Source organism: Prionailurus viverrinus, chromosome X (assembly GCF_022837055.1).
Source record: "Prionailurus viverrinus isolate Anna chromosome X, UM_Priviv_1.0, whole genome shotgun sequence".
In the NCBI taxonomy this organism is placed as follows: domain Eukaryota; kingdom Metazoa; phylum Chordata; class Mammalia; order Carnivora; family Felidae; genus Prionailurus; species Prionailurus viverrinus.
Genome location: NC_062579.1, coordinates 19,631,904 through 19,654,742, shown reverse-complemented (window position 1 = coordinate 19,654,742; position 22,839 = coordinate 19,631,904).

Genomic DNA, 22,839 nt, shown 5'->3' with positions numbered 1-22,839 from the left:
CAGTGTACAAGGATTCCCTTTTTTCCACCTCCTTGCCAACTCTTGTTTTGATAATGACCACTCTAACAGGTGTGAGGTGGTACCTCACTGTGGTTTTGATTTACATTTTTGTGATGATTAGGGACGTTGAGCACCTTTTCATATACTTGTTGGTCATTTGCATATCTCTTAATTTTAAAATGGTGGTATTATTTGCATGTAGTTTTTTCATTAGTCTCTATATTATATTGTTATGAGCAACCAGGGGGTACTTAAAAAGCCTTTTTCTAAATATTTTTTTATTAACATTTATTGATTTTTTTGAGAGTCAGAGAGAGACAGAGCATGAGCAGGGGAGGTGCAGAGAGAGGGAGACACAGAATTGAAAGCAGGCTCCAGGCTCTGAGCTGTCAGCACAGAGCCCGATGCGGGGCTCGAACTCACGAACCGTGAGATCATGACCTGAGCCGAGGTCGGTTTCTTAACTGACTGAACCACCCAGGTGCCCCTAAAAAGTCTTTTAATGTGGTTTTCTTTTAGTTTCTCCTGCATTTCAGGTTTTGAAAATTTGTTTGATTTTCATAAATTAAGATGTATAAAAATATCATTGGGGAAAATTATGCATATTATTATAAAGCAGCACATCAGTTCTTTCAACATTTTGCCATTAATTAAATCTTCTTTGTTACTAAAACAACTCTTTCCTTTTCAAAATGTGGCTGGTAGGTCCTTTACAATCATTTTACTTTTAGTCACTTAGTGTAACTTTGTTTTAGATTAATCTTTTTCATATACCACATTGTTGGGTAAGGGTTTGATGTTATAGAATCCTTTCTAATACATTAACTTTTCCTATTTACACTTATTGATGTGATAAAAAGATTTGATTTTACTCCTTTCCCCTCATCTATATTATCTGCTTTTAGCATTTTCCCTTTTATTTCTGCTAAACTTATTTTTATATGATTCAGGCTTTCTATTCATTATTGGCAATTAATTTCTATCATTCTGTTGTTTTAGTCTCTGACTTTAAAAATGTGTCATCTAAATTACTGAATCGTATTAGCAGGGGTAGTGACAGTGATCAGATATATCTGCATTTCAGAGTGAAAGTCCAAAATAGGCTAGTTCTAAATAATCACAAAGATAACTTAAGAGCCTATCACTGATGGCTTTTACACTCCTATTTATTTTTTCAGGGGTGTCTGGGTGGCTCAGTCAGTTAAGTGTCCAACTCTTGATATCGGCTCGGGTTATGATCTCATGGTCAGGAGATGGAGCCCCATGTTGGGAGATAGAGTCCCCCATTGGGTCTGCACTGAGCATGGAGTCTGCTTAAGATTTTCCCTCTCTCTCTCCCCCCCACCCCTTCTTCTGCCCCTCCCTCACTTGCACGTGCATGCTCAGTCTCTTTCAAATAATACAAATTTATTTATTTATTTATTTTAAAGAAATGAAGCATCACCAGTGCTCTTAAAGGCATAGAGGATATTAAAATATGAAAAAAGGACATTAATGACTCTGAAATAAGATTGTACCTATCATAAGGATGCATCTTAAAGTCAATGACATGTAATGAACTATGCTATATAATTACTGAAACCTTAATTGACCTCTTGACCATGAAAGACAAGAATATTAGCAGACTACTTCTTTCTCTCTCCTTCCTGATCTTTATTTTGTATATTGCATCTAGTATTATAAGCTCTAGGGGCGCCTGGGTGGCTCAGTCGGTTAAGTGTCCGACTTAGCTCAGGTCATGATCTTGCGCTCTGTGAGTTCGAGCCCCGCGTCGGGCTCTGTGCTGACAGCTCAGAGCCTGGAGCCTGTTTCGGATTCTGTGTCTCCCTCTTTCTCTCTGACCCTCCCCGTTCATGCTCTGTCTCTCTCTCTGTCTCAAAAATAAAATAAAAAAGTTAAAAAAATAATAATATTATAAGCTCTATAATATATATATATATATATAATTTATTTTTTTAACGTTTATTTATTTTTGAGACAGAGAGAGACAGAGCATGAACGGGGGAGGATCAGAGAGAGGGAGACACAGAATCCGAAACAGGCTCCAGGCTCTGAGCTGTCAGCACAGAGCCCGACGCGGGGCTCGAACTCACGGAGCACAAGATCATGACCTGAGGGAAGTCAGACGCTCAACGACTGAGCCACCCAGGTGCCCCTATAATATATATTTTTAAAGTAATAATAATCTAGTTCTTGATTTGTCAGATTAAGATTTTATGTTTTGCTTCCTTCTATGGAAAATGGTGAAGTTATTGTACTTATACTTTCTCATGCCCCATACCATAAATTTAAGGTTCTTATTAGGTGGAACTATATGAAATTGAAATTGCCCATTTTTCAAGGTCGAAAGAAAAAACTTTTGAGAATTGTATATAATCTAATCTATTATCTTTTTTTCTTAAGTTTTTATAATTTTAACTTGCATAACTATATTTCACACACAGCCTGGGAGATTTATATACATATAGTAATTACCCCTCTGTAAAATTTATATATATTTTCCAAATCATCTCATCCCGCCTATGGATATCTAGGGCAAGTATTTTTGTCTTTCAACAGGAAGTGAAGCAGCAGTTTCTCCAGAACTTAGTCATATGACCACAACTACTTGTAAGGAAGGCTGGCAAGTACACTCCCAGGGTGGGGTGGCAAGGTGCCCAGCTTCAACTAAGATGTTTTATTTTTAAAAGAAAGATGGTAGGAAGAGATACGTGAGCACAATTAGCAGTCTCTGACACATTCATTATCTAACTCTTGACTTTGATAGATCTACAAAATTTACATAACTGTGTTAACATTTTTAGCAATTGGTAAAGATCAAATGAGTCTATTATTTCTAAGGTACTGGAGAAAATTTTAAAAACAGAAAAAGCAATAATTCTTAGAAAAGCAAGAATCTTGGTGAATCATGCTAGAAAAGAAGAAAATAAGGGGGAAAGAGGTAAAATTTAAATCACAAATGGAAACTAAATATTATGACAGAGATTAGACTAAATCCACAATCGAAATTCACAAAATATTTGAGATAAAAATATCTATAATGACATTATAAGGCTAAAAATAAGGAAAGATGATCCAGGTTTTTAAAATAACATCATAATAAGGGTATTAGTGGTATCATCAAGCAAAGTGGAATCTAAAAATCATTCAGTGGGATAACTGGGGATATTTTGTGTTGTCAAATGATATGGCTCATAATAAATACATATAATGGTTCAGTGTAATTAATCACTGAACAAGGTAATATCAAAGTATAAAGTAAAATATTTTCTAATACTGAAAATGGATGAATCCATGATCATAGAAGGAATTCTTAATATTTTCTCTCTTAGAAATTGGCAGATCAAGTAGACAAAATAAATTAAAATAAAAAATTTAGACAAGAAAATTAATACGCTTAGATAAAATGCTTAGAGAAAATTATATCCAAGAAACAGAAAATATATTCTTGTCCAGTTGTTCTGGAATACTTCCAAAAACCAATACATTATAGGCTACAAAGAAAATTAAAATTTGAAGTAGAAAAAAGCTCACGTAGGCCACCTTTGCTGAATTCTATGCAATAAAACAAGAATTGAAAATAAACTGTTGGGGAGGAAGACCTTCCTCTGCCCTATGGTCCTTCTAGCTGGACTAAGAATCAAATTGACATGAGACAGATTAACAGGAGAAAAATCAAATTTAATAGGCATATGTATGGGGAAATTCCAAAGACAATGAGGCAACATCAGCTCCTATGAGCTAAGGAGAGCGGGGGTAGGGTCAGAGGACACAAAGGGAGAAAACTCATTAGCAAGAAATGAAAGGAGAAGTGTGGAAAACAAGATTGTTCTCTTATGCAGATGAGTTCTTTTGGTAAAAGGCCTCTGTTAATAACTTCTCTTCCTGGTGTGCTCTCCTTTCCAATGTAAATGTAGGCACAGCACCTTTCCTTTTAACTCGAAATAATCCTTGTGCCAAGTGGCACATTTTGGGGTGTCTCATCCTGCACCCTTTCAACTGAAAACCTTATTATCCATTTGACTTCAAAGACAAAGTTATGTTTAGAATAATATAAGGTAGAAAATGTATTGGAAATATTGTAATAAATAATATTTAAAACATTATATACAAAAACATGTGAGGAGAACCAGGCTCATCATAGGAAGCTGGGCACCCACATTTCCATCACACTGATCTCCTATCTAACAGTGATCTGACAAAGAGGTATAAAATATACAAGAAAACGTTCAAAGCATGTGGCTAAACTACATAGAATTATATGGAGAATTCATCAATTAATTCTGGTGGTTAGATTAGCCCTGAGACCAAAACTAGGTAAAGAAAACAGCCATAGAAAGAAAATTATCAATTTCACCTGAAAATATGTATATAAATCCCTGAAATATACATATATGTGTGTGTGTATACATACACATACACACCTGAAATATGGACAAATATTATATTTGGATATATATGGATAAATATTATAGCTTCTTAAAAGGAATAATTATTGTGACCTAGTAGATGTGATCACAAGAATTCAATGACGTTTCACAATTTAAAAAATATTAATGTAATTCCTCTGAGAAACATACTAAAGGCAAAAATAAACTATACAAATATTTGAAAACTTGCTGGAAAAAAACTAACATTAATAGCAATTCCTCTTAAATTCTTAGCTAGAAATAGATTCCTTTCCTTCTCGTTAAGTGTATTTTACCAGAAATAGGGAGTAAACTTGATACGTAAATGTGGATTAATGGAGCAATAATTTTAACGTAATCAGTAATACATACCTAAATGTGTGTAAAATCATTTGAACCCATTCATGAGTTTTCTAGATTACAAAAAAAAAACATTTAAAATGAACAAGGAAATGAAACATATTAGATTAATGAGCAAAGCATAGAAACAGATGAGATTAATTTCATTTGCAGAAGATAAATTGTCTAAAAAGCCTAACTTTGAAGTTAAACAGTCATGAGAACCAAATAGCCCTTGATACCAGATAAAACACACACACATATATCTATTATATTCTATATATGACCCATAGATGATTTGAAAATATAATCATAAAAAGATACAATTTGTGATAGTTGATGTGGTTTGAATTGTTGGGTTTTGGAGCCAATGGCCAAGAAAGAACTCTTGAGATGTCTTTGGTGCAAAAAGGTGATTTTATTAAAGCATGGGGATAGGACCTGTGATCAGAAAAAGCATCACTGGGGTTGTGACAGGAGACTGATTATATGCCTTCAGGTTGGGAGGGGACTAGGGATAGAGTAAGTCTCTGAGGTATTTTGGAAAAGAGGGTTCCAGGACCTTGAGGGGCTAGCTCTTGTTATGAAAAATTCATTTGTTACTGTTTAGTAAAAGCTCAGTCATGAGATCCTTCAGAGTTACATCATTGTTGGGCCATAACCTTGGAGTGTGATTGCCAGCATATATCATGGAGGGTAGAGATAAAGGAAATTTCCAAAAGAATTTTTATATGTGAAAGTAGACTTACAGGATCCTGGGGGCGGGGATAATGTTAAGCTAGGATTCCCTTGTACCCTTAGAAGTGTCATCATTGAGGCAGCTGAGTTTCTAGAGGAAGGTCACTTTGTCTGTCTCAAGAATTTATTCATGGGCTGTAAGTAGCACACAAATTTAATTTTTTTTATTTTGCCTTTGTTTTCCACTTCAATAGTGACCTACTAAGATTTCACACCATGTCCATTACCACCTCTCTAGTCTGTCCTTTACCTTCAATTATCTGTATCTTCACTAGTCTCCCACCCTTGGTTCCCTGTAACCTTTTTTCAGCACAGCAGCCAGAAGTATGTTGTGGGTGTTTTGTCTTGTTTTCCCCAGTAAGAGGTACCTTTTAAAGCTGAAATTAAGTTTGTTCATAATCTCTGCTAGCTATCTTCTCACTCAGAGAAAAAGTCAAAGACCTTACAGGGCTCTGTACCATCTTTGCTTCCTTTATGTCTGTGACCTCATTTTCTGAAACTACTTACCTTACTTTGCTCCAGACACACTGGTTTCTTGCCCCTTCTTAGAACATGTCAAACATGTTTTCATCTCAGATGCTGTTCCTTTGTCTGTGTATTCCTAGTTATCCACAGGGTTACTGTCTCAACAGTTATTTATTTATTTTTTTTATTTTATTTTTTTATGTTTGTTTTTGAGAGAGCACTAGTGGGGAAGGGGCAGAGAGAGAGGGAAAGGACCCAAAGGGGGCTCTGTGCTAATAGAAGTGAGCGTGACGCAGGCTCGAACTCACCAAACGAACCTTGAGATCATGACCTGAGCCAAAGTTGGATGTGCCACGCACTGAGCCACTCAGGTGCCCCTCATCAGTTATTTCTTGAAAGATCACCCTCGGAGCGCCTGGGTACCTCAGTCAGTTAAGCGTCTGACTTCAGCTCAGGTCATGATCTCACACCTCGTGGGTTCGAGCCCCGTGTCGGGCTGTGTGCTGACCGCTCAGAGCCTGGAGCCTGTTTCAGATTCTGTGTCTCCCTCTCTGTCTGCCCCTCCCCTATTCACACTGGCTCTGTCTCAAGAATAAATAAACATTTAAAAAATTTTAAAAAAATAAAGATCACCCTCTTAGTGATGCCTTCTGGTCCATCCTATCTAGCCTTGTATTGCCTACATGAAGTCTCTTCTCTGTTTTTCTCTGTAACACTCATCACTGTGTTATGTATTTATCCTGTTTATTTCTGTCTCTCCTGTGCAAAGATCTAAGACCATGCAGGTTGAGAACTGCACAGCTCCAAAAGAAACATTTTTTACTTCATATAGTTGTGTAATGTGCAATCTGCACATGTGTATAAGGTGGCCCTGCTCTTACAGTAGTAATTCAAGCCCTCTTAGGACATGCTTTTTTCTGCCCCATCATAGGAATAAGGTAAAGAGTAGTGGGAGATGAGGTCAGAGAAGTACTGAGACCTGATTGTGGATGGGCTTTGAAGACCATTGTAAGAACTTGGAATCTAGTTGGAGTGAGGATGGGAAACCACTGGCAAGTGATAATGAGATGAGTGACCTAATCCAACTGGCACTTTAAAAGGTTCACTCTGGGGCCACTGAGTGGCTTAGTCAGTAGAACATACTACTCTTCATCTCTGGGTTGTGAATCCAAGCCCCATGTTGGGCATAGGGCTTACTTAAAAGGGAAAAAATGGTTCACTTTGGCTGCTAAATTGAGAATAGACTGTATGTGGAGGAAGATGGCTAATGGACATCAATTAAGAGGCTATTATAATGAATCAGATCAGAGATGATGGTGGCTTAGCAAAAGGAGAGTTATGCTCAGGTCCTGGATATTTATTGGAAGTAAGGCCAGTAGGAATTGCTGACAGATTAGATGTGGATGTAGGAGAAAAAGTAGAGGCAAGGATGACCACTTACAGAGATGGAAGAAATACCCAGAAGAGCATACTTGTGTGGGTGCTGGGGAGGAGATCAGTAGTTTGGCTATGGATATATCACTTTTCAGATTTCTATTAGACATTTGCATATTTTTGGACATCGCCCATTGGGTTTTAAGAGGAGACCTGTAAACGAATGCTATAAACTTGTGATTTATCCATCTCCAGGTGGGTTTTTGTTTTGTTTTTATTATTAACTGTGGTGGGAAAAATGCATAACATAAAATTTACCATTTTAACCATTTTAAGAAGTACAGTTCAGTAATGTTAAGTATTATAGATGGTGTTTAAGCCATGCCCATGGGTGAGATCAAGTATAGAAAGCAGGGAGGAAATGTCCCCAGATTGATCCCTGGGGTAATCTGATGTGAAAAATGATGAGGAAAAACCATCAGAGTATAGAAGGAAAAGCAAGTGAGAGAAGAGAGGGAACATTAAGAGTGTGGGGTGAGTAAAAAGCCAAGGGAAAAACAGTTTCAGGGTAGAGGTAGTGATTAACTGTGTCACGTGCTGCTGAATATTCAAAAACAGTTGAGTACTTAGATTTGGCCATTTTTTTCTTTTTTTTTTTTTTAAATTTCATTTTAATTAGTTTATCCATTGAGTCATGCATTCATTCAGCATGTTTTTTTTAATTTATGTTAAGTTAGTTAACATATAGTGTAATAATGATTTAATTATTTACATAAATGATTACATTTTACATAAATGATTACATAAATGATTTACATAATGATTACATTATTTACATAAATCATACATTTATCTAATGTAAGATTCATCACTTACATATAACACCCAGTGCTCATCCCGACAAGTGTCCTTCTTACTGTCCCTTACCCATTTAGCTCATCTCCCCCCACCCAGTTCCCCTCCAGCAACACTCAGTTTGTTCTCAGTATTTAAGAGTCTTTTATGCTTTGTCTCTCTCCCTGTTTTTATATTATTTTTGCTTCCCTACCCTATGTTCATTTGTTTTGTATCTTAAATTGCTCATGAGTGAAGCCATATATTTGTCTTTCTCTGACTGACTTATTTCACTTAGCATAATACACTCTAGTTCCATCCACATTGTTGCAAATGGCAAGATTTCATTCTTTTTTTTTTATTTTTTTTTCAACGTTTATTTATTTTTGGGATAGAGAGAGACAGAGCATGAACGGGGGAGGGGCAGAGAGAGAGGGAGACACAGAATCGGAAACAGGCTCCAGGCTCCGAGCCATCAGCCCCCAGAGCCTGACGCGGGGCTCGAACTCCCGGACCACGAGATCGTGACCTGGCTGAAGTCCAACGCTTAACGGACTGTGCCACCCAGGCGCCCCAAGATTTCATTCTTTTTGATCGCTGAGTAATATTCCATTGTATATATGTACCACCTTTTCTTTATCCATTCATCAGTTGATGGACATTTGGGCTCTTTCCAAACTTTCACCATTGTTGATATCACTGCTATAAACATTGGGGTGTATGTGCCCCTTTAAAACAGCACTCCTGTATCCTTTCTATAAATACCTAGTAGTACAATTGTTGGGTTGTAAGGCAGTTTTATTTTTACTTTTTGAGGAACCTCCATACTGTTTTCCAGAGTGGCTGCACCAGTTTTCATTACCACCAGCAGTGCAAAAGGGTTCTTCTTTCTCTGCATCCTCACCAACATCTGTTGTTTCCTGAGTTGTTCATGTTAGCCATTCTGACGGGTGTAAGGTGGTATCTCATTGTCATTTTGATTTGTATTTCCCTGATGGTGAGTGATGTTGGGCATCTTTTCATGTGTCTGTTATCCATCTGGATGTCTTCTTTGGAAAAGTGTCTATTCATGTCTTTTGCCCATTTCTTCACTGTTTTTATATTATTTTTATTTCCCTTCCCTTATGTTCATCTGTTTTGTCTCTGAAAGTCCTCATATGAGTGAAGTCATGTGATTTTTGTCTTTCTCTAATTTCACTTAGCATGATATCCTCCAGTTCCATCCATCCATTCATCCATCGATGGACATTTGGGCTCTTTCCATACTTTGGCTATTGTGGATAGTGCTGCTATAAACATGGGGGTGCATGTGTCCCTTCGAAACAGCACACCTGTATCCCTTGGATAAATGCCTAGTAGTGCAATTGCTGGGTCATAGTGTAGTTCTATTTTTAGTTCTTTGAGGAACCTCCACACTGTTTTCCCAAGTGGCTGCACCAGCTTGCATTCCCACCAACAATGCAAAAGAGATCCTCTTTCTCCACATCCTCACCAACATCGGTTGTTGCCTGAGTTGTTCATGTTAGCCATTCTGACAGGTGTAAGGTGGTATCTCATTGTGGTTTTGATTTGTATTTCCCTGATGATGAGTGATGTTGAGCATTTTTTCATGTGTCAGTTGGCCATCTGGATGTCTTCTTTGGAGAAGTGTCTAGTCATGTCCTTTGTCCATTTTTTCACTGGATTATTTGTTTTTTGGGTGTTGAGTTTGATAAGTTCCTTGTAGATTTTGGATACTAACCCTTTATCTGGTATGTCATTTGCAATTATCTTCTCCCATTCTGTTGGTTGCCTTTTAGTTTTGCTGATTGTTTCCTTCACTGTGCAGAAGCTTTTTATCTTGATGAAGTCCCAGTAGTTCATTTTTGCTTTTGTTTCCCTTGCCTCCAGAGACATATCAAGTAAGAAGTTGCTGTGGTCAAGGTCAAAGAGGCTGTTGCCTGTTTTCTCCTCTAGGATTTTGATGGCTTCCTGTCTTATATTGAGGTCTTTCATCCATTTTGAGTTTATTTTTGTGTATGGTGTAAGAATGTGGTCCAGGTTCATTCTTCTGCATGTCACCGTCTAGTTTCCTAACACCATTTGCTGAAGAGACTGTCTTTTTTTCATTGGATATTCTATTCTGCTCTGTCAAAGATTAGTTGGCCATATGCTTGTAAGTCCTTTTGTGGATTTTCTATTCTGTTACTTTGATCTATGTGTCCCCTTTGTGCCATTACCATACTGTCTTGATGATTACAGCTTTGTAATACAACTTGAAGTCTGGAATTGTGATGCCCCCCGCTTTTGGTTTTCTTTTTCAGGATTGCTTTAGCAATCCTGGGGTCTTTTCTGGTCCCATACAAATTTTAGGATTGTTTGTTCTAGTTCTGTGAAGAACGCTGATGCTATTGTGATAGGGATTGCATTGAATATGTAGATTGATCTGGGTAGTATTGACATTTTAACAATATTTATTCTTCCAATCCGTGAGCATGGAATGTTTTTCCACTTCTTTGTGTTTTCTTAAATTTCTTTCATAAGTTTTCTGTAGTTTTCTATGTAAACATTTTTTACCTCTTTGGTTAGGTTTATTCCTAGTTATTTTATGGTTTTTGGTGCAATTGTAAATGGGATCAATTCCTTGATTTCTCTTCCTGCTGTTTCATTGTTGGTGTATAGAAATGCAATGGATTTCTGTACCTTGATTTTATATCCTGTGACTTTGCCGAATCCATGGATCAGTTCTAGCAGTTTTTTGGTGGAGTCCTTTGGGTTTTCCATGTAAAGTATCATGTCATCTGCGAAAAGTGAAAGTTTGACTTCCTCCTTGCTGATTTGGATGCCTTTTATTTCTTGTTTTGTCTGATTGCTGAGGCCAGGACTTCCAACACTATGTTGAATAACAGTGGTGAGAGTGGACATCCTTGTCCTGTTCCTGATCTTAGGGGGAAGGCTCTCATTTTTTTTTTCCCATTGAGGATGTTATTAGTTGTGAGTCTCTCATATATGGCTTTTATGATCTTGAGGTATGATCCTTTTGTCCCTACTTTCTTGAGGGTTTTTTTATAGAAAGGATGCTGTATTTTTCAAATGTTTTCTCTGCATCTATTGAGAAGATCATGTGGTTCTTATCCTTTTATTAATGTGATGTATCACATTGATTTGCGGATATTGAGCCAGTCCTGTATCCCAGGAATAAATTCCACTTGATTGTGGTGAAAATTCTTTTAATGTATTGTTGAGTCTGTTTGGCTAGTATCTTGTTGAGAATTTTTGCATCCATGTTCATCAGAGAACATGTAGTTCTCCTTTTTAGTAGGGTCTTTGTCTGTTTTTGGAATCAAGGTAATGCTGGCTTCGTAGAAAAAGTCTGGAAATTTTCCTTCCATTTCTGTTTTTTGAAACAGCTTCAGATGAATAGGTGTTAACTCTTTTTTAAATGCTGGGTAGAATTCTCCTGGAAAGCCATCCAGCCCCGGACTCTTGTTTGTTGGGAGATTTTTGATTACTTATTCAATTTCTTTACTGGTTATAGGTCAGCTCAAATTTTCTATTATTTCCTGTTTCAGGTTTGGTAGTTTCTATATTTCTAGGAATTTTTCCATTTCTTGCAGATTGCCCAATTTATTGGCATATAATTGCTCATAATATTCTTGTACTATTGTTTGTATTTCTGCAGTGTTGGTTGTGATCTCTCCTCTTTCATTCATGATTTCATTTATTTGGATCCTTTCCTTTTTCTTTTTGATCTGGCTAGAGGTTTATCAATTATGTTAATTCTTTCAAAGAATCAGCTCCTGGTTTCATTGATCTGTTCTAATTTTTTTTTTTCAATAGCATTGATTTCTGCTCTTATCTTTATTATTTCCCATCTTCTGGTTTTTGGCTTTCTTTGCTGTTCTTTTTCAGCTCTTTAAGGTGTAAAGTTAGGTTGTGTATTTGAGGTATTTCTCCCTTCTTTAGGAATGCCTGGATTGCTGTATACTTCCCTCTTATGACTGCCTTTTGCTGCATCCCAGAGGTTTGAGGCTGTCATGTTTTAATTTTCATTGGCTTCCATGTACTTTTTAATTTCCTCTTTAATTTCTTGGTTAACCTATTCATTCTTTAGTAGAATGTTCTTTAATCTCCAAGTATTCATGGTCTTTTCAAATCTTTTCTTGTGGCTGATTTCGAGTTTCATAGTGTTGTGATCTGAAAATATGCACGGTATGATCTCGATCTTTTTCTACTTGTTGAGGGCTGATTTGTGTCCCAGTATGTGATCTACTCTGAAGGGCCTTTTGATTTAGTAGTATGGAGCTCATTAGTGACAGTGCTGTGTTAACATTAATATTTTGTCCCCAGTTCTCCACCTCTGTCTCTATCCATGTCATTTGCCTTGTGACTCTTCAGTTCTTCCCACAAAGGCAAAGTGTACTGGTTTCCCTGACCTTGGACTCAGCATTGTTTTGACTGATAGAACACACCAGGGAGTTCTAGTGTGGTAGTTCTTTAAGAGATATGCATATTTCCCTTTGTCTTGCCCTTCTGTATCACTACGGAACAGGGTATGGTCTGATTAGCCTGTTGGTCCAAGGGGGATGAGACACCCTTGAAGCAGAGCCACACCTAATCTGCAGCTTAGAGCTGCCCAGCCTCACACGTCTCTATCAACAAACTTCTAGAAACACTACTTTTGATGGATGGATGCCGGAGACATTAACGTGCTTGTTACATAAATTACTGATGTGGTGACCTTGACAAGAGCTGTGTTGTTGGGATGATGGATAGAGCCCCTGTACATCCAAAGGAGGATGGGAAGAAAATAATTGGATATAGCATAGCAACTCTTCTGTGCTGTTTTTATAATTTTCCCATGAATGGGGTGTAAGAAATGGGAAAGTACCTGAAGAGAGATGTCAAATAAAAACTGATTTTCTTTTGGGATGAGAGACATGACAGCCTGTGTGAATGTTCATGAGAATGGTCCAGAAGAAGGGACAGGGGGTGGCGAGAAATGACGATGCAAGAAAGAACCATTCCCGTCATTCTGGAGAATGCTATGTATACAAGTGAAGATTTGGACCCAGACAAGTTTCAAATTCAGGTTGTCCTGTTGTGAAAATCCACGCATTTTCTATTAAAATATACTGTCAAGCTTTTCTCTCTCTGTCTTACTCTCTCTCAAGGCAGTAAATGTGGAATGAATGTGGGAAGATATGTAGTAAAGCCAATTTACTGGAATGATAATTTAAAGTCCAGAGACCTTCCTAGGATGTGCCTTTAATTAGATGCATGATCTCAGGCAGGTCCTCTAATTATTTGGATCACTTCATTTCCTCACCTTATTAAAAAAATGAATAGAGAAATGAGCTCTAAATTTCCTCATCTAGCTCTAAAATAGTATTATTTCAAGACCCGACAATTATGCTTGAAATTGCCCCCTGAGAGCTGTTGCCATCATTATGTAAGTGCACAGCTCACTGGCATTCTCCTATATAACAGATCTCCAAATGCCTCTTTCACAGTAACATCCCAAACTCACCTAAAGTCAGATATTTTAGAATATCTGACATCTGCTTAGTCTCCCAAGGCTGGCAGAATGGATTGAATAATAGTTATTTTAGGATGTAATTGCTGCACTGTTAAAAAATAAACCCCTCTGCAACTAAATAATGTCACATTTCTGAGCCACTTATGTAACCAAAATGACTTATCCAAATAAAAGAGCCTGATTTGGGGAAACATTTAAAAAGTCATTGCAAATGATTTTCATTACTAGCCTGCTGTGCTATAAGAGTGTGATTCTCCATAGTTTAGATGGTAGCTATGCAGAACAATGGCAGTTTCCTAATATTACATGCTAAGAAATCTTAGCCTAGTAGCAATAGAGAAAATCAAAGTATGGAGTATAGGAAAGGGAATGTGGAAGTAACTTAAACGCCCTAAATGCCTTGGGGCAGATAGAACATAGTGGTAAACTATTGTGGAAGGAAATTAGAACACTGATGGCAGTAGAGAAAACAAACGAAGAAGTGTCTAGTAAACTTAACTTTAGATATTCAATGTTAGGCTGACCAGCTTTTGTAGTTTTGAAGAATAACTCCTGAGCCCAGGGTTAGGACTGTGGGTAAATAATGATAAGGTGAACAGAGAGATAAATATGGGAAGATAGATAGATGATAGATGATAAGTAGGTAGGTAGGTAGATAGATAGAGTTAGCATCTTCTGAGTATGAATAAATACATTATTTGGAATTTGTATAATTGTAAAGAACAGAAAGAAACTAAGGTTGGCATGGCATACTAACTAGAATCGGGTAATGCCACTGTACATTAAAATTCTCAGTAGTCCACAAATTAAGTCCATTTCACATCAAGTTTGACATGGAAATTGTGGGTGGGTGTGTTTATATATTTCTATGTGCAATGCAGATTGTTAAGTACATTTCAAATACAATAAGTAAGTTGAATTGAAATAGAAGGGGGGTAGAAACTAAGTTCTGAAATTTCAAGTCACACTATGATTTTTACAAATTGTAGGGGTGCCTGGGTGGCTCAGTCTCTTAAGCATCTGACGTTTGGTTTCGTATCAGGTCATGACCTCAAGGTTCACGAGTTTGAGCCCCACATTGGGTTTTGCACTGACAGTACAGAGACTGCTTGGGATTCTCTCTTTCTCCTCTCTGCACTTCCCCTGCCCTCTCACTCCTTTCAAAATAAGTAAACAAGTAAACAAACAAACATTTTTTTTAAAGATTCTAAAATGACTGGTCAAAAGTGATATTTCAACTAACTAGTAATTTATTGTTTTATATAGGCAAATGACATGTTAAATGATGCATACTCTGAAATTTGGTCGGATTTCAAATGATGTCTAATGTTCCAGTACTTGTACATCAACAAACAGAATTAATACAACATCCTATATCGCTTTCATTGCATCCCCCAAAGAAACACCATGAAGAATCTCACTGAGGTTCACATTGACCCAATGGTGAACTGTCAAATACATGACACTAGATAGCCCATTATTTCTTCCAGTTTCTCTATATAAAGGCTTCAAGAGAAAATAGCCCTAAATGACGGGGAAATAATTTGCCACTATTGTGGCCTGTATATCATTTGAGAAAAGCACAAGAACTCCATCAAATCTCATTGTTTTAATTGGATTTTCTGTCACCTTGCCACCTTTCTACTGGCATTGGCCCAGTAAAGTCACATGCAACCTCAGTAAATTCAGTAAAAATAATCAGAAGATAAAAGTTAGATATTTTTCCTTAAAAACTAAAAGAAGGATTAATTTTTAAGTAAACCAGGTATTTGACACCAGATTCGTTTGTCATATCATTTGACTTAGTCTCTGTTTTGCTACACTGACACATGACTGAATTCAACTTCATTTTTGGAAAGTCTTTGTTATTACATACATTCTTGCAGTCCCTGGGCTAAGTATTTGAGATATGTTGTCTCATTTAACATCTTGTTTTCCGATTCAAGCCAAAGATACGCTAACGAATGGGAGTTAGAGCCAGGATTCTAGTCTAGATTTACTTCCTTCAAAATGTTCTCTTTAAAGTTATCCTCTAGGGACAGGGTTGGGGGTGAGGATAAATAATTATAACTAGGCAAATGGATATATAAATATAGGTTCACAGCTAGAGAAATTCATTGAGAGACTTGTTGTGTACTGTGGGTGGATACTTAATGTGTACTGACAATTTGTATAATTTTAAAGCATATCAAGAAATTTGTCATAGCACACTAATTTCAGTTTCATCATCTCTAAAAATTATAAACATAGTATATTTACTACAAGGGCATTTGATATTACTGTAGCCAGGGAAAAACAATAGTTATGCAGGTTTGAGTTCAAATTCAAGCTCTGCTATCTACTTACTGGCTATGTGACTATGGCAAGTTCCATAACTCATATGAGCTTCAGTTTCCTCATCTGTAAATGGGGATTTAAAATACATCGTTCTCGGGGTGCCTGAGAACTCAGTTGGTTGAGGGTTGACTTCGGTTCAGGTCATTATCTCATGGTTTATGAATTTAATCCCCGGATCCCACTCACTGCTGTCAGCGTACAGCCCACCTCAGATCCTCTATCCCCATCTCTCCCTGCCCCTCCCCTGCTCATGCTCTCTCCTTCTCAAAAATAAATAAACATCAATCAATAAATAAAATATATTGTTCTCAAAATATTCTTGTGACACTGATATACTGCCCAATGTGGAAGATGAACTTAGACCAAATGCCTAGAATAGATAAAAATTCTAATAATGTAATATCTGAAAAGTTTTTTGAAATCACTTCTTAGATACAGGATAGTTCTAGACTTCACTGTGTTTTAATCAATTGGATTCAACTATTAAATGGACCAAGTATCACCTGAGTAATTACATCAACTGGTTGAATATATCAATAGCTTGATGACATTGCATTATTTCCAGTACTGCAATAAAAGATCATTTTAATTTACTTTTTTTTCACTTTCAGGAAAAATTAAAAAGAAAAAAACACTTGAGTTTTATGACTGGGCCAAAAATGGAAATAGTCTATATTTATTACCCTTATCTATACACCATTACAGGTCCAGTGCCTAGAACACTACCTGGCAAATCATTATTTTTAAAAAGTATGTTCATTAAAATGAGCTGGGTAAATAATAAAATTACAAAGTGATTACTGTACTTTAAAAGAAATATTTTAAATAGTTGTGTGTAAAATTCACTTCTCTGCTACGGAAGTTATGTATGAGTTATCCAGACAACCATAATAAACCTTTGGAGTTTATCACATTAGCATTCATTAATGACTTTGAAATTATGTGTGCAGTACTAGAGAGAAATAAAAATGAAGCATAGGATAAAAACATCATTTCCTTCTAGGGCCTTTATGAAAATCTATGTAAATAAAGAACATATGTAAGTTAAAGGCACACAGAATCCTATGAATCAAAATTTAAAAGTTACTGTTTCTAATTTTGAGATGAATTACACTTTGATATTTTTGTTTCACTGTAAATGGAAAAGAGAATTTTGAAAGTTTGAAATTAAGTAATATGTTCTTGGGAATCTAGGCTGAATACCTTAGCAATTACTCCTCAAATGTAATATACACTCTCCCTGTCAGCTTGCAAATCATGAGCCTTAAATTACTACAATTAAATCATCAAGAGATGGTTTTTACCAACTGACCAAAGTAAGGAGCAGAAATATTTGCTCTAGCTGTGGTTATTATTGTTCTACTGTTTTATTCCTTCCCTACAAGATAGACTATGAGTAGAGACCAGCCAGTGTAGGAGAAAAAACACAGTTGATCATTTGCACTGTCATCAGTGGATAGTCTTTTTGGTATCCAAATAAATGCTCTCTGTGATATAGTTTGTTATAGACTTTCTTTATTAACATGGGAAGTTCAGATATGGGCCACGATACAGTTATATCATGTAACTACTATGTATATTTATTTCTTATGATACCACACATTCTATTTTCTCTCTTCAGGAGGAAGGTATTTTTCTTATGCTTTCCTCTTGCTTTTTTTGCTAACCAGAACAAGTGAGAGATTTGGTAAGCCCTGGCTATGGGTCGTAGACAATGTTATATTAACATTTTTCACACTAATGATGGTCTACAATTTATTTCTTTGTACATATGTAGAGCTAATTTAGTTATCAATTATAAGCTACCCTTTAATAATATCACTGTCTTATATATAAATTATTTGGAAATGTTAAAATTATTTTAAAAACAAATGACAATTTCAGCTACTTTAGGATGAAAACTACAAAATTATTTCATGATCATCTATGATTACTTTTTAATCAGTAATTTTAGCAAGCAAGAAACAAGTTGTAAAGGAAATATATAATTGATATATGTATATACTCTTTATATTATATAAAGATACATAATTGTTATACACTATATAATTTATATGTATATGAAATATCACAATCCTAGAACAACTTGCGTATAAACTATATATATATATATATATATATATATACACACATATACCTACATATATACATATTTATTTAACCTTACATAGGAAAAAAAATCTTCCCCTCCTCAAATTTTTTTTTAATTTTAAAATATTTTTATTTAAAATTCAGATGTCTCCTTTTCTCTTTGCTCCTCCCCAGCTTGTGCTCTGCTTCTCTCTCTCTCAAAAATAAATAAACATTAAAAAAAAATGGGGCGCCTGGATGGCTCAGTTGGTTGAGCGTCTGACTTTGGCTCAGGTCATGATCCCAAGGCTCATGAGTTCAAGCCCCACATCAGGCTCTGTGCTAACAGCTCAGAGCTGTTTGGAACCTGCTTTGGATTCTGTGTCTCCCTCTCTCTCTGCTCCTCCCCAGCTTGTGCTCTGCTTCTCTCTCTCTAAAATAAATAAACATTAAAAATAAATAAATAAATAAAATTCAGATGCATATCCACTTTGAGTTTAACCTATAATATTTTTATTTTTACCTTCCCCATTTTATTATTGGTATATACATTTGGTATTCATAAAATGGTCAAAAATAGAACTATAAACCCATTCCTTATATCACAGTGCAGAATGCCAGTCCAATTATTGGATCTTGTAAATTGTATTTGAAAGAGAAATTACTGGTGATTTAAAAAACTAACGACTTCCCTATAGTTAATACAACAAGCATTAACATTTCTACCAATCCGAAGAGCCACACAATTGCTGTACATGACCATAAGATACTTTTACTTTTCTGAAGCACAAAAATCTCTTACATATTAGAATTACAGAAAATGTGATATAAAATACATGAAAAGAATGCTGTCTAATCACAGAGAGAGAGAAAAAACAGAGGTTATAACATAATAAATAAGCACCCATAGTAGTTACCTGGTTATGTATCATGTAGTAGTTAATGGCATTGCAGTTGAATGTCAGACCTATTATTTGAAAAAAACTAGCATGGTTTTCATGATTGCAAAAATAAGAGTGGCTTAAGAAATTCAATTTTATTATATACTAAAAGCTAAATTTGACTTCTGTTAAAGTCAATAAAGATTAAATATTTCCTTATAACCAAGGTGAAAGTCAAAGTAGCTTTGCATATACCACCATAATTACTTCATTATTCCATTTGTTATAAAGGGAATAATTGCTTAGTTTTGTTAAATTCCCTTTGTGAAAAATACACTGTGTTTTGTGGATAGAAAAGTTAAAAGAACACTTAACATTTGGGTTTTTCAGAATCTATTTTCCCCTCCAAAAGACATGAAGTCCAATGAGAATGTTGCAATATATATCCCCTCTTGCTATTTTTAGTGACTAATATTTGGTAGCGCAGCTTAGTGGTTGGGTTGTTTTTTTTCTTTTTTTTTTTTTATGCTCCCTGCCCTTGACTTGAGAGAGGTAATGAGAAATTCTATGTGTAGAAGTTGCAGTGAATCCTAGAATGTAGTGGGCCAGTGACTCATGGGGGTTTGGAGGCTGGAGAGTTCAGCACTCCAGTGGAGGTGTGCAGAGGGGTGGCGAGAGCAGCTTTGGTGGTAAGCAGCAGTAGTATTTTGGGGGCATATTGTTGGCTATATCTTGCGTCCCTCCGTGCCTAGGTGTCTGTTCCCACCTGCTCCTGTAGTCTCCTGTAGTCTGTGAATGATCTGCTTCTCTTCCAATAAATTATTTTTCTACTTAAGATAACCAGAGTAGGTTTCTCTTGTTTGCAAACAAGAATACTCATTAGTATTCCTTCTTTCTCATGTATCTATTTCTTTTAATTATTAATTGATTATGTGAATATTCTACTGCCCTTTGATAAACTTTATCTTTAGCAAACTTACGACTTGGTAATGGTTAACCTGGGGATTATGACCCTATCCAAGCATCATTGAAGAAATGCCAAGAACCTCTGGGTCCTGGGAAATAAAATTCAGTGACCAAAAATTTAGTGTTCTTTTCACACTTAAATGGGAAAATAACCACTAATTTCAGGAGGAAAATTAGGGCATGAGTAGTGGAATTGTGGGAAAACAACAAAATTTTGACATTTACTGGTAAATAAAATTTACTACACATAAACTAAAAACATTTTAATCCTTAAGTATTCACTCAAAAGACACTGTGAGGTAACCAAGAAAACAAGAAACTACTTTCTAAGCCAAATGTGTAGGAAAGATTTTTGTGAGAAATGATCTATTTTAGAGCTTTAATTGAGTTATAATGGTATAGAGCTCCAACGGTCCAATTTATATTGGTCCCTACTAACCTATATTTTCCTGCAGTTGTCTGACACTGAATTACAATTCACAATATCCAAATATTTTAGACCAAGACCATGACTGACTGACTGAATGAATGAATACCTTAACAAGTACTATTTCACAGTATGAAAATAGTATTAGTACAGATAACCCAATCTAAATTGTTATTAACATTTTTAACTGGAATCCAATTTCATGATAAATGCACTCTATACTCCAAGGAGTTGTTAATAAAGTTTAATGGAAGTCTGTCCCATCCATAGCTGATTCCGGGCCTTGTTGCTTGGCAACTACCTGCCAGATTACATTTCCAAGCTGTAATGTAACTGATTCCCTGGAGAGCACTTCAAACAAATGGGAGTTTTCAGCCACTTAATTCAATGCCCTTTACACAGGGATTGCTTTAGGGACCATGAGATTTGAGATTTTAAATGCCCTGGGACCCCTGTTAACTCTACAGTTTCCATAGAATGCTGGTTGCACATAAGTGCCTGATAGTCCAAAAGCAATGCACACCGCCACAACTGAAAGCCGCCCTGGCAGGCACTTCATTCCTGAACAGACAGCCTGGAAGTGAATGAAATCAAAGAAGGAGTTCAATAAAAATATACAGATGGAAAGATAGTTAATTCAGGAGTATATAATGTCTGTGGGAATTAACGAAGGGTGTAAGAAGGTGTGATAGTCAGGGTCCCATTTATCTGAGAAGCCAAAATGAGTGAGATAAAGCCATTTGAGGTAAAGTTGCTGATGAGACCAAAATAAATTGGCTTTATCAATTGATTGTTTTTCTATTGAGTACTTTACTACCTTACTTTTTAGGTGGTCCCTTTAGAGAATTCATCTTAATTAGTAACCTTCTCAGTGTATGGCCCAATAAAACTGTGAATAGGTCACCAATAAAAAAAAATGTTCAGCCAAGGAGAAGGAAAGGCGGTCATAGTCATTTCTTCATTATTAGCATCAGACAAGAATGGAAGAAATAGATCAGAAGGCATATCAGACAAAGCATGGAAGCCCTAAAAGTTAGCCATTATCAAGTCAAGAATGTATAGAATGGGATTAAAAGGGCAAAAGGAAAGAAAAGTAGAAACCAAGAAAACAATATGGAAAATTTTGGAGAGAATTTCACTAACTCTGAGATTCCTCTGGACTTCTTCTTTATATGTATGAAGAAGTCCATTGCACTGACCTCAGCTTGACAATATAATTAAGAGTGCAGGGTGGGCCAGTCAGTGGAGTAGAACCCACCAGCTCTTTCTGAAGAATCTAAGACTATAATTCCTCTCTCTCTCTCTCTCTCTCTCTCTCTCTGTCTCTCTCTCTCTCTCTCTCTCTCTCTTTCTCTCTCCCTCCCTCTCTCCACGCACATGTGCACGTATGCACACACACACACACACGTAATTAAACTCTGTATACTATTAAATAATTTTGTGTTACCATCTCTATTTCTAGTGCATGAGATACTTCATGGCAGAAAAAAAAAGATGTCTTATGCAGTGTATCTAGTGCCTAGCTGAGTGAATTGCAAAGTATGTGGCTTATTGGTGAATGGAAGATTGCACACAAGCTGCAATGTATTTACTCAAAATTGAGGTATCTCATGAGAAATCTAGAGATACCCCTAGACATTTGTCTCTAAGTTCCATATCCATCTTTCAGACCTTTTCAGTTGCCTATCCAATATTCACTTCTCCTCTTTTACTAACTATAATTATCTTTGGGGTAGAAATGTATGTATAGCAACAAGTACTTTTCTTGCAGAAACCTGGACAAATAAAACCATCAAGCCTAGAAAGCAGAGACTGTGTTTGCCCAGTTTATTTCTAATACATTTTCTCATGTGTCTAGTTAAAAATACCCCCCTCCTCCCAGGTTCTTTGCAGCTATGGTGGCCACGAGACCCAAGTTCTGGTCAATGAGGTATAAAGAGAAATCAAGTGTATTGGGCTTTCAAGAAATCTGTAATTTTTCTAATGAAGGGGGCAGATTTAACGTCTGTTAAACTTGTTTTTCCTTGTGCCCTTTTTCGTCTTCCTGCTTGAGTGAAGGCTTGATGTTTGACAGTAGAGCTGCCATCTTGCAACTATGACTTAAAGATAATCTTAAAAGCGTTGTAGGGAAGGAGGCTAGAAAAATGTTGTAGACATCACTTTTTTTTTTAATTTTTTTAATGTTTATTTATTTTTGACAGAGAGAGACAGAGCACAGGTGGGGGAAGGGCAGAGAGGGAGGGAGGCACAGAATCCCAACCAAGCTCCGGGCTCTGAGCTGTCAGCACAGAGCCCGAAGTGGTGGTCATACTCACAGACCACGAGATCATGGCCTGAGCTGAAGTCGGACGCTCAACCGACTGATCCACCCAGGCGCCCCTAGACATGACTTTTTTCTTAAACAGCCACATCACCCTGAAATCCATTTCTCTAGGCTTCTTGTTGCCTGAGAAAATAGGGCCCCTATTTGTTGGAGACATA